General features: G+C 46.8%; 1 long non-coding RNA gene across 2 annotated transcripts; it reads left to right on the forward strand.

Moving 5' to 3' along the window:
* The first annotated feature begins 299 nt into the window (after window positions 1-299).
* On the forward strand, window positions 300-11,511 carry LOC311278598. 2 transcript variants are annotated; one of them, XR_014625459.1, is made up of 6 exons: window positions 300-405; window positions 1,652-1,776; window positions 1,966-2,058; window positions 2,281-2,624; window positions 10,751-10,912; window positions 11,267-11,511. It is a non-coding gene; the product is annotated as an uncharacterized lncRNA (long non-coding RNA). The 2 variants fall into 2 exon arrangements; XR_014625458.1 differs by having other exon boundaries at window positions 10,751-11,511.
* Window positions 11,512-12,487: the final 976 nt, after the last annotated feature.

Genomic DNA, 12,487 nt, shown 5'->3' on the forward strand with positions numbered 1-12,487 from the left:
CTCCTGGATAGCAATGCCATAGAAATATATAGAGCGACCGCAAAAACGGAAGTTAAAAGACAATGTTCTAAAGATGGCTGAGTCCTGCGCCGGTGTTGTTTACAAGGTCTAACTTGTTATAACGTTAAAATTTCAATTGGCTGTTTCTGTCAGGTCACAGTTTATAACGTTAGTGTGTTGTTGCATGTTCACAGTTTAGCTACAACATTTGTATTTCGTTGGCATAAGTTTTTTGTCTGTCCATATCAGCTCGTGTATGCATGTAACTTCATGTGTTCTGTTCTTGTGGCTAACGCTAGTGTACGTCTCTTTGGTCTCCTTAAAAGGTAACCGTTCAGAAATTCGCTGCTTAAGGTCCATAAACCAGATGATGGAACGCTGGTCTGCTCTTTTACAGAAGATCAGGTATGTTCAAGAGTGTTATTACTTATCTATCTTTCTATTATCATTTGATATCATTGTTCAGTGTCATTTACTGGAGAGGAGGGGAATGAAAGACAGTAGGAGTAAGACAGAGTACATGTGCGTAAATGAGAGGGAGGGCAGTGGAGTGGTGCGGTTACAGGGAGAAGAGGTGAAGAAGGTGGAGAAGTTCAGGTACCTGGGGTCAACAGTGCAAAGTAATGGAGAGTGTGTTAGGGAAGTGAAGAAAAGAGTGCAGGCAGGGTGGAGTGGGTGGAGAAGAGTGACAGTAGTGATTTGTGATAGTAGAGTATCTGCAAGAATGAAAGGAAAAGTTTATAGGACTGTGGTGAGACCTGCGATGCTGTATGGATTAGAGACAGTGGCATTGAGTAAAAGGCAGGAGGCGGAGCTGGAGGTAGCAGAGCTGAAGATGTTAAGGTTTTCGTTGGGAGTGACAAGGATGGACAAGATTAGAAATGAGTTCATTAGAGGGACAGCGCATGTTGGACGTTTTGATGACAAGGTGAGGGAGGCGAGATTGAGATGGTTTGGACATGTGCAGAGGAGGGACATGAATTATATTGGTAGGAGAATGCTGAGGATGGAGCCACCAGAAAGGAGGAAAAGAGGAAGACCAAAGAGGAGGTTCATGGATGTGGTGAGGGAAGACATGCAGGTAGTTGGGGTAAAAGAGGCAGATGTAGAGGACAGGGTGGTATGGAGACGGATGATCCGCTGTGGCGACCCCTAATGGGAGCAGCCGAAAGAAAAAGAAGTTCAGTGTCATTTACACACCCTCATGCTCTCCCAGATGTATGACTTTCTTTCTTCAGATGAACACAAAAAAATATTTTTTATCTCTGAGTCCATAAAATGCAAGTAGGACCCCCAAAGTTGATGCTTTAAAAACCACACAAAGCGAACACGATAATCCACACAACCACAGATGATGAATCAATGTCTTGTGGGTTTGTATGGATTACCTCTTGCATTATATAAGCTCTCAGAAATGATTTCTGAAAATCTTTCTGTGTTCATCAAAAGAAAAATAAATTCATATACACCTGGGACAGCTTAAGGGTGTGTAAATGATGAGCACATTTTTATGTTTGGGTGAAGTATCACTTTAATCTTTCCTCACACACACACACACACACACACACACACACACACACAACATACCTTAAACCACAGTATAATTTAGTTTTGAAATGTAATGCTCTGTATATTTCTCTCTATTTTGTAGGTGTTCATGGTTCAACAGGATTGTGTGAAAGAATATCAAGCAGGTGATCTATGAAAGCATTGATCGACACAGTCTTTGTCTTATTGAGATCTTTCAATCTAAGAGTGGACACATGCTTTCACAAGGTTGGTCTATATCCTTTATACACTTACATCTTTTTTTTTTTACAGTTTAAGTAATGAAACATGTCACAAATCTTTATTACTATTAATACTATATTGGTTGTCCAATTCAATCAAAATTGTGCTTTGTTGGTTCTTCATTCTTGTAGATAATTTCTTGCTATTCTAGTTATGTTTACCTTTACCCAACAGACTCAAGAGCCAACTGATATTAGATCACTGTTGCTCAGAGGGCTCCTGATCATCCTTGGTGACAACCCCACAGACTTCTTCAAAGCATGCCTTGTAAGTAACATATTTTTTCAAAGGCTATCTCAAAGTACCATGACTACATGATTATTTTATTAACTGATAGTCCTTGTGTATGATCAAATCTGTGTGCACAGAGCTTAAACCATTGGTCTTACTAACATTGTCATAATTTACTCACCCTCATGTCATTCCAAACCCGTAAGACTTTTGTTCATTTTCAGAACACAATTGAATGTATTTTTAATATAACCGTAGACATTTGGCAAACAACCTCCTTCCCTCAGTAAGAGCATTGAAGATGGGTCGTGGCTGGGTCTTCCAGCATAACGACGACCCGAAACACACAGCCAGGGCAACTAAGGAGTGGCTCTGTAAGAAGCATCTCAAGGTCCTGGAGTGGCCTAGCCAGTCTCCAGACCTGAACCCAATAGAAAATCTTTGGAGGGAGCTGAAAGTCTGTATTGCCCAGCGACAGCCCTGAAATCTGAAGGATCTGGAGAAGGTCTGTATGGAGGAGTGGGCCAAAATCCCTGCTGCAGTGTGTGCAAACCTGGTCAAGAACTACAGGAAACGTTTGATCTCTGTAATTGCAAACAAAGGTTTCTGTACCAAATATTAAGTTCTGCTTTTCTGATGTATCAAATACTTATGTCATGCAATAAAATGCTAATTAATTTCTTAAAAATCATACAGTGTGATTTTCTGGATTTTTGTTTTAGATTCTGTCACTCACAGTTGAAGAGTATCTATCAATGATAAAAATTACAGACCTCTACATGCTTTGTATGTGGGAAAACCTGCAAAATCGGCAGTGTATCAAATACTTGTTCTCCCCACTATATACAGTGAGGAAAATAAGTATTTGAACACCCTGCTATTTTGCAAGTTCTCCCACTTAGAAATCATGGAGGGGTCTGAAATTGTCATCATAGGTGCATGTCCACTGTAAGAGACATAATCAAAAAAAAAAAATCCAGAAATCACAATGTATGATTTTTAAACTATTTATTTGTATGATACAGCTGCAAATAAGTATTTGAACACCTGAGAAAATCAATGTTAATATTTGGTACAGTAGCCTTTGTTTGCAATTACAGAGGTCAAACGTTTCCTGTAGTTTTTCACCAGGTTTGCACACACTGCAGGAGGGATTTTGGCCCACTCCTCCACACAGATCTTCTCTAGATCAGTCAGGTATCTGGGCTGTCGCTGAGAAACACGGAGTTTGAGCTCCCTCCAAAGATTCTCTATTGGGTTTAGGTCTGGAGACTGGCTAGGCCACGCCAGAACCTTGATATGCTTCTTACAGAGCCACTCCTTGGTTATCCTGGCTGTGTGCTTCGGGTCATTGTCATGTTGGAAGACTCAGCCTCGACCCATCTTCAATGCTCTAACTGAGGGAAGGAGGTTGTTCCCCAAAATCTCGCAATACATGGCCCCGGTCATCCTCTCCTTACAGTTTTTCTCAGTCGCTTTGGTGCATTTCTCACATCACTATTTACATTTGCACAACAGTTAATGCAGTTCTCAAAACAATTAGTAAAAACTGCAAAACCTAGTTGATAACCTGCAAAAGCGTGTCACTTGCTCAAAATGGATAGCTCATTCCTCAAAAGCAAGTATTCATGTCAGTGAAAGTGTCAGTGTCATCAAGATGAAAAGTCCTGACACCATTGTTTATGAACAAGATAGTCAAATGACTTTGTCACGTTTTCATTATGACAGTTTACTCTGTAAATGTTTTCCAATGCAAAAAAGTCAAATCTTGGTGACACTACCTGAACATGCTCAAGACAGCACTATAAACTATTTGCACAGCCATTTGAAAAATACAGTAAAGTTACACATTACTGTATTTAGTGAGGTAACTGAGTACAAGACACTGATTATGTATGTTTCACATTTTTACTGCATATGCTCTTTGCAATTCTAATTTGTTCACAGCATTGTGCAAAAGAAAAAATACACCCTTATTTACAACAAACATAAACTCCCTTTGGGAAGAGCTGTGCACAACTGTACACAATACTGCAGTACATATTGGAACTGAACATACAACATACATAGTACTGTAATCATTCATGCACATCCAGACGTTCCTCATCAGTGAAGCTGAGATTCACCTGAGATAAATTGTTCAATTTAAGAGACATTTTCAGGAAAAAAAAAAAGATTTAAAAAATGTGTAAAATTTGCTTGACAGATTTTGACAACTAGTTCAACATTTTTGTATGTAAATGACTCAAGCAATGAAATGAGGACTATTAGTTTTATATGGAATGACTATTCAGCATTCACAAGTATAGTTAATTTTGACTGACATGACATAAGCAAATGATAATGTTAAAAAACAGCAGAGAGTTGTATGAAGGCAATTGATGCATGTCCAAAAGCATTTGCAGTTTGTTGGAAGGAATGAGAAACTGCTACTATGATGTGCACAAATGACTAAATGTTGTGGAGGTTGAACTAACTGTTGTGCAAATGTAAATAGTGATGTGAGAAATGAACCAAAGCGACTGAGAAAAACTGTAATACAGTGCAGTCGCCCTGTCCCATGTGCAGAAAAACACCCCCAAAGCATGATGCTACCACCCCCATGCTTCACAGTAGGGATGGTGTTCTTGGGATGGTACTCATCATTCTTCTTCCTCCAAACACGTTTAGTGGAATTATGACCAAAAAGTTCTATTTTGGTCTCATCTGACCACATGACTTTCTCCCATGACTCCTCTGGATCATCCAAATGGTCATTGGCAAACTTAAGACGGGCCTTGACATGTGCTGGTTTAAGCAGGGGAACCTTCCGTGCCATGCATGATTTCAAACCATGACGTCTTAGTGTATTACCAAAAGTAACCTTGGAAACGGTGGTCCCAGCTCTTTTCAGGTCATTGACCAGCTTCTCCCGTGTAGTTCTGGGCTGATTTCTCACCTTTCTTAGGATCATTGAGACCCCACGAGTTGAGATCTTGCATGGAGCCCCAGTCCAAGGGAGATTGACAGTCATGTTTAGCTTCTTCCATTTTCTAATGATTGCTCCAACAGTGGACCTTTTTTCACCAAGCTGCTTGGCAATTTCCCCATAGCCCTTTCCAGCCTTGTGGAGGTGTACAATTTTGTCTCTAGTGTCTTTGGACAGCTCTTTGGTCTTGGCCATGTTAGTAGTTGGATTCTTACTGATTGTATGGGGTGGACAGGTGTCTTTATGCAGCTAACGACCTCAAACAGGTGCATCTAATTTAGGATAATAAATGGAGTGGAGGTGGACATTTTAAAGGCAGACTAACAGGTCTTTGAGGGTCAGAATTCTAGCTGATAGACAGGTGTTCAAATACTTATTTGCAGCTGTATCATACAAATAAATAGTTAAAAAATCATATATTGTGATTTCTGGATTTCTTTTTTAGATTATGTCTCTCACAGTGGACATGCACCTACGATGACAATTTCAGACCCCTCCATAATTTCCAAGTGGGAGACCTTGCAAAATAGCACTTGCAAAATATGTTCAAATACTTATTTTCCTCACTATATATATATATATATATATATATATATATATTGTGACGAGCGTCCTCAAGGAAATCAGCGTCACCCTGGTAACAAACACCGAACACCTGCACATCCTCACAGCGGGCTGATCGGTCCCAGCTGCAGCTCATTAATTAACTGCTACAAAAGCAGCACGCGCTGAGCAGACAGTCAGACTCTGGTCTCGAGCTGAATGAACTGCTGGACTAACCTTTCTCTCTGTTCCCTTCAGAAAGCAGCGAGTGACCGACAGCCCACCACTTTTGGAGCACGTTTGGACACCCACTTTCAGTTTGGATTGAACACTGCAGAGCACTTGGAGCACCAGCCATCACTCACCGGATCACCGTCTTCCTTCACCTTTATTTTTTACACTGTAAATAAAATCCACCCTCCGGGGCCTTTTCACTAAGCCTGCCTTGTCGAGTGATTCTTCACCCCGTGACAGTGGTGGAGAATGCGGGCAAGTGCGTGAAGAATCACCGGCAAGTTCACCGCCCCAACCCCTAATTTTTTCTTTTTTTTCCTGTGTGCACTATAGGACACGGAAAGCGGCGCGCTCGGTCCCCACTATGGAGGAGGTTCTACAACGCCTCGCGGAGGTGAGCATTTCGCCACTCGTCAGGGCAGGACGGAGGAAGAACTAACCGCCATCCATGCCGCCGCCGCCCAGCGCGTTCCGCTACCTGATCCTCGTGCCCGAGCAACCCGCCTGCTGCCGAAGATGACGGCTGATGATGACGTGGAGGCTTTCCTGCAAGTCTTTGAAACCACAGCCCGCACTGAGGCATGGCCCGAGGACGATTGGGCACGCGCGCTGGCACCTCTCCTCACCGGAGAAGCCCAACGGGCTTATTTCTCACTTCCCCCTGCGATCGCCGAAGACTATGATGAAGTCAAGCGTGAAATCCTGGCGAGGCTCGGCCTCTCATCCATCTGCGCTGCCCAACAGTTTCACGAATGGGAGTTCAAGTCCCGCGTGCCAGCCCGTGCTCAAGCCGCCGAACTCAGCCGCATCGCTCGTCATTGGCTGTTGGAAGACAATCCCACTGCAGCTCAGGTAGCGGAACGGGTGGTGGTCGATCGCCTCCTCCGTGCTCTTCCCTGTCCAATTCGGCAAGCTGTTGGCATGAGGAACCCTACCAACACTCTGGAACTCGTGGAGGCGATCGAGCTGGCGGATGCCATCCATCACCGTGAGGCTGGGGATCGAGCGTTGCCGTTTCCCCGGAGGGTGGTCCAGGAGCGGCGCCCGCTCGAAGGCACCTCGCGACCAGTCAGCAGGCCGACGGTTTCCCCGCCGCGAGACGAGCCCATGCCCAGTGCTGAACCCATAACAACACCGCGTGCGTGGCTGGCAGGCTGCATCGTCCACCAGCGTGTACCATCGGGAGCCCCTGAAGCGGACGTGGTTGTGGAGGGGAGACGTTTCCGGGCCCTGCTGGACTCGGGCAGTGCGGTCACCCTCATCCAGTCGCGGTTGTGTGCCCCCCGAAGCGGTGAGAAGAGTTTTCTGCCGATTACCTGCGTTCACGGAGACACTCGCCAAGTACCGGCCCGTCGAGTTACCATATCGTCACTGGCCGGTGGAGGCGGGCTTGGTGAAGGACCTGCCGGTGGCCGTACTGCTTGGGAGAGACTGGCCGGGCTTCGAACGACTGCTCACCGCCGCTACTCAGCCTGCCAGCCCAGAGGGAAACCGTCGAAGACGGAAGCGGCCGCGTGGACCTCGCCGCAGACCAGCCCTTCTTGCCTCCGACAGCGGGAGAGATGGTGAGTCCCCCTCCCAATCTTCTAATCCTTTCTTTGATGTGTACCAACAGGCTGCGGGAGGGGGCTCATTCGCCAAGGAACAACGGGAGGACGAACGTTTGAAGCACTGTTGGTCCCAGGTCCGGATGGTCGATGGAAACGACGTCCTCCCACGGCCCCATCCTCTCCCGCATTTTGTCGTCGAGAATGGCCTGCTGTACTGTGTCGCACAGCGGAGGGGGGAGGAGAAAAAACTACTGGTGGTTCCCCGAGCCAAGACCGAAACCATCCTGGAGCTGGCCCATTCCCACCCCATGGCAGGACACCTCGGGGCAGCCAACACCACCCAGCGCATCCGTGACCGTTTCCTCTGGCCTGGCCTGGAGGCCGAAGTGAAACGATTTTGTCAAGCCTGCCCGACCTGCCAGGTCACGTCGCCCAGGACTCCTCCCCCCAGCCCGCTCATCCCGCTGCCCATCATCGAGGTGCCCTTCGAGCGGATCGGAATGGACATAGTGGGGCCGTTGCCAAAGTCTGCCCGGGGACACGAGCACATCCTGGTGATCGTCGACTATGCCACCCGGTACCCAGAAGCAGTTCCCTTACGCAAAGCCACCGCGAAGTCCATCGCCCAGGAGCTGTTTCTGTTGGCCAGCCGAGTCGGCATCCCTGCGGAAATACTGACTGACCAGGGAACACCGTTCATGTCCCGGCTAATGGCAGATCTCTGCAGGCTGCTGCGGGTGAAGCAGTTGAGGACCACGGTCTATCATCCCCAGACGGACGGGCTCGTGGAGAGGTTCAACCAGACCCTTAAGCAGATGCTAAGACGCGTGGCGGCGGAGGATAAGCGGGATTGGGACCTTATGATTCCCTACGTACTCTTCGGGATCCGCAAAGTACCCCAGGCCTCAACTGGCTTCACCCCCTTTGAGCTCCTGTTCGGCCGCCAACCCCGTGGGCTCCTCGACATCGCCAGGGAAGCTTGGGAGCAGCAGCCTGCCCCTCATCGCACCGTCATCGAGCATGTACGACAAATGAGAGAGAGAATCGATCGAGTGATGCCATTAGTCCGGGAACACCTCAGCAAAGCCCAACAAGCCCAGCAACGCCATTACGACCGGGCAGCCCAACCACGGGAGTTCCAGCCGGGAGACCGCGTCATGGTCCTGGTCCCCAGCTCTGCCTGCAAGTTCCTGGCTTCTTGGAAGGGTCCATACACGGTGTTAGAAAGAATCGGGCCAGTCACCTACCGTCTAAGGCAACCTGGTCGACGCCAGACAGAGCAACTCTACCATATTAACCTCCTAAAGAAGTGGGTGGGGACCCGGGACCAAGTGGCGGCCCTCAGTCTCACCGATCCCGTGGTTGTAGACGTCAACCCCCATCTTTCGGCTGCCCAGAAGGCGGAGCTGCAGCACCTGGTCAGTCAGTTCCAGGATGTGTTCTCGACCCAGCCCGGGCAGACCAATGTAGTCCAGCACGACGTCAGGACACCCCCAGGAGTCGTCGTCCGGCAACGGCCCTACCGTGTCCCGGAAGCTCGTCGGCAGGCTATTGAGGAGGAAATCCAACAAATGCTAAAGTTGGGGGTAATAGAACCATCCCGGAGCCCGTGGTCCAGCCCCATCGTAATGGTTCCAAAGCCGGATGGCACCCTCCGCTTCTGCAACGACTTCCGCCGCCTGAACGAAGTCTCCGAATTCGACGGGTACCCCATGCCTCGGGTCGATGAGCTGCTGGACCGCTTGGGAAGGGCCCGGTACATCAGCACCTTAGACCTCACCAAAGGCTATTGGCAGGTACCACTCTCTGAAAATGCTAAACCCAAAACTGCTTTCTCAACCCCCAGTGGCCACTGGCAATACCGGACCCTTCCCTTCGGCCTGCACGGGGCCCCCGCAACCTTCCAAAGAATGATGGACATCATCCTGCGGCCCCACCAAGCCTACGCAGCCGCCTACATCGATGACGTCGTGATCCACTCCGAGGCATGGGGAGAACATCTGGAGCGTCTGCGGAGGGTGCTTTCGGAGCTCCGGCGGGCTGGACTCACCGCCAACCCCCGAAAATGTCATCTAGCTCTCTCTGAAGCCAAGTACCTGGGTTTCCGTGTCGGACGGGGCCTGATACAACCCCAGGAAAAGAAAGTAGAGGCCATCCACTCCGCCCCGAGACCCCAGACAAAGACCCAGGTACTAGCTTTCTTGGGGTTGGCAGGGTATTACCGGTGTTTTATCCCCAACTTCTCCTCTTTAGCCGCCCCTCTGACAGACCTGACCAGGAAGGGGCAGCCGGAGAAAGTATGCTGGACCCCAGAGGTGGAGGAGGCCTTCGCCCGGGTCAAAGAAGCCCTGACGTCGTCACCGGTACTCCGCGCTCCAGACTTTAGCTGCCCCTTCCTGCTGCAGACGGATGCCTCCGACACGGGACTGGGAGCCGTCCTGTCCCAGGTCCAGGAAGGTGAGGAGCATCCAATCATCTACATCAGCAGGAAGCTGTCCCCGGCCGAGAGGAAGTACGCCGCCGTCGAGAGGGAGGCCCTGGCCATCAAGTGGGCAGTCCTGGAGCTCCGGTACTACCTCCTAGGCCGCAAGTTCACCCTGGTCACCGACCATGCGCCTCTCCAGTGGATGGCCCGCGCCAAGGACACCAACGCCAGGGTGACTCGCTGGTTCCTAGCGCTCCAGGACTTCCACTTCGTGGTACGACATCGGGCCGGGGCCGCCAACGCGAACGCTGATGGCCTCTCACGGATATGGACAGCTTATGCAGGTCTGTCAGGGGTCATTCCCCACCCTCCCCTTGTTTCACCCCTACTATCTCCATACGTTCACAGGACCAGAACGACGCTTAGGGGGGGGGAATGTGACGAGCGTCCTCAAGGAAATCAGCGTCGCCCTGGTAACAAACACCGAACACCTGCACATCCTCACAGCGGGCTGATCGGTCCCAGCTGCAGCTCATTAATTAACTGCTACAAAAGCAGCACGCGCTGAGCAGACAGTCAGACTCTGGTCTCGAGCTGAATGAACTGCTGGACTAACCTTTCTCTCTGTTCCCTTCAGAAAGCAGCGAGTGACCGACAGCCCACCACTTTTGGAGCACGTTTGGACACCCACTTTCAGTTTGGATTGAACACTGCAGAGCACTTGGAGCACCAGCCATCACTCACCGGATCACCGTCTTCCTTCACCTTTATTTTTTACACTGTAAATAAAATCCACCCTCCGGGGCCTTTTCACTAAGCCTGCCTTGTCGAGTGATTCTTCACCCCGTGACAATATATATATATATAATATAGTTATTTTTGTTTTGAAGATGAACATAAGTCTTATGGGTTTGGAATGACATGTAAATAAGTGACAAAACCCTTAAATGTACTCCAGCAGCCATAACCAATTCACACATTCACTATATTTTTCTTGTCTGTTTTTAGGACTCCGATTATTCATTCCACCACCTTTACTTTGGAATCCTCCATGAGCATGAAGGTCCTGTGCTCCCATCTTCCCTTCATCTCAATCCTGCTTCAGTTAAGATCATCACTAAGGGAGAAGTTGTGATGGAAGCCACTGTGGCACAGTGAACTAAAACCCAGGTTACAAACATTAAAAAGATCTATTTACAATTTGATTTTCACAAAGAAATTGTGAGAAGCTACCATCAGAAGCCATGGCTTCTCCAGCTTTAATGCGTGTCTGTATCATTCAAAAGGGCATACATGTTGTTGAATACTGTGTTCATGTTCCTCTAAACAATTTACAGTTGTTAACAAGCAAAAAGGTTTGCTTATGAAGTGACATTGAAGTGTTACCTGTTTTTTTTGTATGTTTAACTCATTCTGTGAGTAAGTAATAGTAGCTTAATAGTAAACATATAGTAAAAATAATAATAATGTGAACTAATGATTTTCAGTAAAGACTACTAATGTAATCTTGTTTTGGCTCCCAAGGTTTGTTTCTCCATTCTGTCACCTGATGGAGTTTTGGTTCCTTGCCACTGTTGCCTTGGCTTTTGGCTTGCTTAGTTGGGGACATTTAATATTCAACAATATTACTGATCTGCCTTACTTAAGGTGGGCAATGATGTTTGTTCTTCTAGAAACAAACTTTGTTGTATAATTTTCATGTTATCACTGTGAAGCTGCTTTGATACAATCTGTATTGTAAAAAGCGTTATATAAATAAAGGTGACTTGACTTGACTAAACCAAATACATTGTTAGAAAGGTCTTGACCTGGAGACTGAGAGTAACATATAAGTATTAAGATTCTACATGGCTCCTGTTTTGAAACGTCACCTTGGTGCATGTTTGAAGGCTTATAATTAAGCAATAAAAGGGGCTACAGACATGAAACCAACGGTTATAGAGAGCTCTTGTCCTCAGTTATTATGTGAATATAGTCAACAATTTGGGACACTGTCAAGTATGGTTAAAAATAATTTTAAACCATTTTTAGACATTTAAAATCTGATATAGATGTGTTTACAACCCCCCTAAACTCCTCACTCTCAACTCACTTTTTACAACCTCAAATTCTAAGAAAAACACTAATGTTTTAAAAACTATAATTCCCTATAGCTACGCAATGCAGCTTGATACAAATCAGCACTACAGTTGTAGTTTTTCTGGTTTGCAAAGTAGGCTTGTAAAAAGATATATCTGCTGAATATATCAAATATATTATTAGATTAGAGTTGTCAAAAATTACCGACTTGACTGAATTTTTTTAATTGTGATGCTTTTGAGCTCTGTTGAGTTCACGCGCTCATCTGTGATTGGCTACAATGATCAAGACAAGGGAGGGTTTGAGACCACACGGGAGGGTTTGAAAGTGTTTTAAAAAACGGGAGTGGAAAACACAAACAGCAGTCTTTATCCGTGTAAGCGCATGGAAGAGCGTCACTGATGTATATTTTCAACCTGTTTTTGAAGCGCTGATCATTGTAGCCAATCACAGACATATCCGATGAGCGTGTGAGTGCAATGGCCAATCAGAGGTGTTTATGATTCCGCCCAACAGCGCTCAAAGCCATTTTTACATTTCAGTACCGAGTTTTTATTATTTGAGTTTATTTTTTATAAATAAAAGAATTCCTTTTCCCCCCAATAAATATTCTGTCAAATATGTTCATATTAAAAATACAGAAACAAAATTATTTTAAAAAGTAAA

This window comes from Rutilus rutilus (genome assembly GCF_951802725.1).
Source record: "Rutilus rutilus genome assembly, chromosome: 19".
NCBI classification, from domain to species: domain Eukaryota; kingdom Metazoa; phylum Chordata; class Actinopteri; order Cypriniformes; family Leuciscidae; genus Rutilus; species Rutilus rutilus.